This window comes from Lipophrys pholis (genome assembly GCF_963383615.2).
Source record: "Lipophrys pholis genome assembly, chromosome: 6".
NCBI lineage: Eukaryota > Metazoa > Chordata > Actinopteri > Blenniiformes > Blenniidae > Lipophrys > Lipophrys pholis.
The window spans coordinates 10,782,270-10,788,989 of record NC_137629.1 but is presented as its reverse complement, the minus strand read 5'-3'; the positions used below and the strand labels follow the sequence as shown (position 1 = coordinate 10,788,989).

Below are 6,720 nucleotides of genomic sequence, written 5' to 3'. Positions count from 1 at the left end.
CTCTGCAGTGCCCAATTCATATCAGGTTGGTCATTTGTGTCTGTGTGGACAATTTTTATGGTTCAACTTCGGCTCCAGGGCGAAGCTTCGGGGGTTAACTCCCTCGCTTCACAGCAGCCAGGAAGCTTGACACAGAACTCGCTTTTCTGTTCAGCACCTGTACCATTAATTTTCCATTAACTCATACATGTACGGCTCTTTGTAGCTGAGCTAGACCTGCTTCAATCGCCTGCTTCTCTCACCATTCCTCCGACACTCACGCCTCTCACTCACTCACACACAAACCGGTAAAGCTACCTGCAAACCCAGCATCTGTTAAAGGGACCACACACACACACACACACACACACACACACACACACACACACACACACACACACACACACACACACACACACACACACACACACACACACAGATAACACCACCCATACTGGTACATACCCCCGAATGTCCACGCATATCACAGTTTAAGGCATATTTTTCTGTGTAAATAGACATTGTTTTAAAAACAACCTGAAGCTTTTGTGAAAACAAAAAAAGCAAAAACTTTGCGTTTTCTCTTGAGCCGTTGTCTTGTGAACGGGGTCTAAAAGTTCTTTCAAAGGTAGCTACTTTACATCGGTCCGCTTGGAGCCAGAACTTTTTTTAAAGTTTGTAATTCATGCAGCAATGCATCAGTAAGTACTCCTACCTTGTTTGTTTCCCCACTTTGATTAAAGATGTAGCTGGAAAAAACGGGAAAAAAACTATGTTATTTTGCTGTTAATCTGGGATTTTAGAAGTGTTTGGAACTGAGATTAACTCCTGCTTCATAACTATCTCAATGTACGCTTATGTTGTTTCTTTTGCAGGATTTATTTCACAATGTGTAACACATTAATGAGAAAGTAAAAAAATAGAAAGATTTCAGTAAGGTATTCACAATTTATGTGCTACACCTCTGAGTCCATATTTGTACAGCTTGTTGATGGTATGAAAATAGTAATTCGATGTCGGCTGCACATTGCTGTAGGACAGTAAACCCCGTCAATGTATTTGCTCCCTAAATTCAAACATTTCGACTAAACACTAAACACCAACATTACAGCTGAGAAAAACATATATGGGAGTGAAATCAGCATTAGCTGTTACATGGACACTATGACATGATAAAAAATCTGAATATTAAGAAAGGTCTGCTGTGAAATGTGTTGTTTTTGTAAATACACATGTATTGTATTTTGTTTTATTGTGAGGAGCAAAAGGAAGTTCCGTGTTTGTATATCACTGCTGCGAGTCATTTATTGTACAAGCAATAAATGTACAAAACAGCTTAGCATTGTTTATATAAAGACTTTTTCTTCTTAAATGATCTGGCCTGTAGGTGAAGATTGGTCACTCGTGAAGTACTAAGTGTTTTGGATAACCTCTTTGCTCTTTTCCTCACTCACCCCAGTCTGAGCCTGGACCAGCAGACGGCAGACGGACCGCCATCTTAAGACATGGTTTGGCCTTTTTTCCTGCTCACGTGGACTTGGACCAGCATCCTAGTACTGGATTAATGAACCAGGTACCTCTTTTAATTATGGTTTGCTCATTGAGTGAAGCGGCCACAAAGTTTTGGGCCTCTCGGCTGTCATTGGTTGTTTTTATTTTCAAACTTCGCGGCAGAAGCAACAAAAATGGTAAAAACACTTCATAACTCTCTTTTTCGATCACGACCAGGCACGACACGTTCAGTTCATATAATTTACAAGTATCATCTTTTATCGGAAACGTGTTTGGTTCTGTGTTTCCTAGGTTGAAGTGGTTATTTGTTGATTAGCTGCTAATGCTAACCTGGTAACCACAGATTATTTGTCTTTCATTCTGACCAGACAGGATGGATGCAGAGTTGGAGTTTCTGCGTGATGAAGTCAACAGATTGAATTCTGTTCTCAGCCAGTATCAGCATGGACAGCACACTCAGAACACAGCAGCTCAGGCTGAAGAGATGAGGTGTACGGAGTCTCCCACTCCCTGGATCTCTGATCGAGATTTGATGGCTGCTCTGATTGCGGAGTATGATCGGCACATCGATGAAATGACTGGAAAGCTTCAGAAATATGAGGCCATGACGTCGGAGGTCAAAGTGAAGTTGGAGACAGTCGTCAAAGAAAATGAAAGGTTGCACGCAGAGCTGAGGGAGACTGTGGAGAAGCAGCTTCTTGTTCATCCCATGTCTTAAGGAGTGGAGGGCAGCACACTGGAGAAATATATCGAGCAGGTCCAGCTCTCTGAACCGGAGCAGGTGCAGGCCATGGAGCTGTGACAAACAACAGCCCTGGAGCTGGATCGCCTCCAGTCTACCAAAAGGTCTACCAAAGTCTCTGATGGACAGAGGCATGAAACGCAGAAACTGCAGCTGAAGGATCAGCTTGTTCAGTTCCAGCAGCACACATTCAAGCTTCAAGTGGCAATCAGAAACTGGAATTGATGAACCAGCAGCTCCTGAAGATGGTGACAGAGCAGAGCACAGAGACGGAGGAGGTCCACAGCCAGCTCAGACACGCTAAAGCTGAACTGAGGATGGCCACAGCTAAAGTTGATGAGATGACCAAGCTCCTGCAGAGCGTCCAGGAACAGATGCAGAGACAGGAGGAGGATGTGGCTGAAGCTCAGGGCCAAGAGAATGCAGCAGACAGGTTGCTCCAACAGCTTAAGGCAGCCTTAAGCCAACTCGAGTCCAGGCTGAAAGCTGCTTCGCAGGATGCCGATGCAGCCCGCAGAGAGACGACTGTCTGGGAGAGAACAGTGAGGGAACTGCAGGCACGTTACTCCACCCTGGAGGAGGAGAAGTATGACGTCCTGTCCAAAGTCTGCGAGAGTGTTTAAATGGCAGAAGAAGCCACGCTGCAGAAAGACCAGGTTCAGTTAGGAGAGAAACAAAAGACAGACGAGCTGGAGAAGATGAAGGAGGCCATGAGACAGTTTCAGGGTGCTGCAGTCCGCACCAGCAAAGAGATCGAGAATGCAGGTAAACAGTGCAACGATCAGATCCAACAAATGGTGGAGGAGCTGTCTGCTCTGCAGATGGAGTGCACAGAAAAAGAGTTTAAGATTCAAAGGTCTCTGCGAGAGAGAAAAGTCATTGAAGAGGAGCTGTAGAAGGTGTATAAGGTGGGCTGCGCAGAGCCGGAGTTCAGGAAGATCAATGCCCTTCATCAGAGGTGTTTGGATGCAGAGAGGCTGAGATCAGACCTGAAACTGACGCTGCAGAGTACCCAGAGCAAGCTCAAAAAAAATGGAGCTGGACTGGAGTGAGGAGCTGGTGCGATGCCAGGAGGAAGTGTGGCGCTGCAGGGCGCCCTCACTGCCGCCCAAGAAGACAGCATCAGTGTGAGTGAGGAGCGGCTGCACCTGCAGCAGGAGAGCATGCAGCTCCACCGGAAGATGGACAACTTACGAAAGACTTCCCTGCTGGCCCAAAAGAAGGCCTAACAGGTCACACAGATCGAGCAGACGAAAGGAGATAGGAGGGACAATTCTGATGCACCCAATAGCTTTTGTATTGTAAGCATGGACCAGGAAGTGACTTCATCCGAAAGCATGAGAAACTTGAGTCTGCCTTCAAGATAGGAGGATGGCTGGGGGTCAGGAGTCCTCCACTGTGATATGCCCAGAGAGGACAGGAAGTGGGTCAGAGGAAGTAACCAGACAGAGGACCGCCCCTCAAGACTCTTTGCACAAGTGAAATTGGTCTCTTTCATTCAGCATAAGTGTTGGGACAGCGCCGGCCGGAGCTATTTACTGTTATGTACTGCTATGCCTGGTGAGAATCTTCTTGTTGAATAAATACTTGTGTACACTGTAACTATGTCAGGTCTGTTGTCCTTAGCCTGCCACAGTTTTGGGACATGCAGGATACCTGGAAAACATTTAACAAAACTAAGCTTCCTTCAATAAAACACTTCACATTACGAGTCCACTGCCATGTGTTTTCTTCTCCTGCAGCAACACAGAGAAGATGACCACTCTGCTCTCTGTGCTGGGCAACCTATTCATCCCAGATGAACAGAGATGGCCACGTTTCCACTCAGATCTGCTCTGTATAAACAAGTGCTGCTTTCACTGAAAAGCACTGCGATACCATAACAGCAGATTAGGGGCCATTAGAAACACTGTGACTTCTGCTAAACTCTAATTACCAGCCAAAGATTGGAAAATACTGTGTGATTTAGTGTCACGATATTAACTATTCCTGGTGGCTCATTATATACCGCCATCATGCTTTGCTTGTGTGGCACTTATGAACCATTATGATGCTTAAATTGTGTTTATTGCACAGAAAATTACCATAAAAATTAAAAGGAAAGTAAAAAGTTCCATCTGTTTATGAAGAGTGGATTTTCATCCAGAACCAAATGTTGATGTTGTGCACTGAAACTTTGATCATATCCAATAACAACTTCACTCATTTTCTTTCTCAGTTTAGTGCAAATATTGAGGCTTTTGTGAAAAAAAAAAATGGAAAAAGTGTAAATGTCAGTCTGATGTAAACAGAGTAACTCTAATATGTTGACGGGGGCTACAGATAAATACTGATCATTATCCCTTTGTCTGACCTGTAGTTGATATAACAGATCAACTGCAGGTGAGTTAAGAGTAGAGGTGTTGAACATAAGGCCTGTGGTTCAAAACCGGCCCACAAGAGGGGATGCCTTCAGGAAGAACTGGTTATCTAGCTTACCTACAATTGACTTTGACCTCTGCCCTCTGCATGACGACCACACAAGATGGTCCGATCAGGTACAATTATTACACTTATAAAACTTGGTGATATCTTTATCTTTGTACATTTTCCTCTGAGGACAAAATGTTAGCTTGACGTCTATCATATTCCACCTACTTGCAGGTGCCATGATGAGGAAATAATCAGTGCTTTTCATATGCTTTACTCCTTTACAATGTGACACTAACAACTTTCCCTAAACTCTCAGAAGAACAAGGCAGGCGAGTTACAATCATCTGCTCAATTTACACTGAGCTCTCCTGAGATGACACCAAAACCCTGAAGAGAAGTCACTGTCTCCACACCTCAAAGACAAAAGGACACTCTAAATTCTCCAGAAATGGAGTCTCACCTTCCTTTTAAGCCGTTGGTGTTTCCCGAGGACAACGTTACACTTTTAAACCCACAGATCTGAGAACAGCACAGCCTTGTTCAGCACTTCGATACCAGTGTAATGAAGGACTGGCGGCTCAGGAGCAGGGCGGGAGACTTAACGCTGCAATAAGCTTCAAAAGGACGTTCTCACTGAAAGCATCAGCAGGTTTGACCTGCACACTGCCGGCTAATGAGCAGGGCCCGTCCCTTCTGTTAGAGCCTGGAAAGGTGTTGGAAATATCGTTTAGTGCCTCCATGTGCTTCGGCCTCTGAGGTGTTTGTTCACACAGGAGTTCAGTGGAAGAGGCGAACTTCTCACACTGGGTTTTTCTGAATGTCAACTCGCCAGTTTGTTCTGTGATCCAACAAAACTGCTAATTTAAGTATCAATGTCCTTCAGCTCATTCCAGCTGGTTCACAACTGAGGCTCGCAACATGGTTTGCCTCTTAAAAGAAGAAAAGCGGTCGAGTCTTGCAGACTCTGATTTGCTAAAACATTTGAGTGATGTTAAATGTTGAATCACCTCAATTAAGACGAAAGTATCCCGAAAAACAATTACCACAAACAACTCTTGATTCCTACAGCGACTCTTTCTGACTCCATCACCTCAGTTGAGGTTTTTTTCTGTGAATAAAACAGATTATTGTGGCCTTAATGTGTCCTGAGTGATGGAGAGCCAGTATTACAATATTAGGCGATTACAACCTTCCTTGTTCTTATACTTTAATTAAATCATTAGCAATTGATTATTATCAAATATTCATACTGCTAACATTTTATTAACCTTTATGTGCACAACTGATTTTGGTCCCGTCATATAATTACTGCAGCGACACAGAAATCCTTCTTTTTCATTAGGTAGAATCCTTAAAAAATTACTTTTCCTTTTCTTTAGTATGCACACTTTTAGTTTACTATCTCTGTAGTAAACTGACATAATTTGCACTTATTGATATTTTAATGTAGTTTTGGCTTGATTGGAGTTTTGTTGTTTTGAGATGGAGAGGGTTTCGATGTGAACTGCTTAATGAGCTTGGATCTATCTTTAACTGGCAATGTTTGTAAACCAAGTCAGACACCACAGGCTGTTAAAAACTATTATCCGACATCCACATACCAGACTTGTCTTAAGGCAGATATGTCACTGGTTTAATGTGTTGCCCAGTAACAAAAACGATTAACGAGGTTAATTAAGCATTTCAAAAAGCAAAGCCACGACATTGTAGACAAACTAGTGCTGTTACAAATAATGCATTCATTTAATTAATTGATTTGAAATGTTTAATTCGATAATACAATTTAACGTAATTAACGCAGTTTTGTTTACTTCCGTTTTTTTTTGGTTTTTTTACTCCCTTACCGGAGCAGCAGCAGCTGCAGCGTCTCTCACCTTAAGGTGTAAGGTGACTACAGAGCAGCTTAGTGGAATTATATATACATATACGTATATAAATATATATATATATATATATCAGTGGCAAGCCTTGCATTTCAGACCTAGGCCTTCACTAGTGCTGGTCTGACTCAATCCACCCCTCAATAACTTTTTTATGGCTACAAAAACCATGTTATCATGCAGAAATGCAGTTTA

The 6,720-nt window shown here is 43.1% G+C and overlaps 1 pseudogene across 1 annotated transcript; it reads left to right on the top strand.

Moving 5' to 3' along the window:
- Positions 1 to 1,864: 1,864 nt before the first annotated feature.
- LOC308110593 (sodium channel and clathrin linker 1-like) lies at positions 1,865 to 3,462 on the top strand (annotated as a pseudogene). Its single transcript has one exon. The product of its transcript is annotated as a sodium channel and clathrin linker 1-like (transcript).
- The last annotated feature ends 3,258 nt before the right edge of the window (positions 3,463 to 6,720 follow it).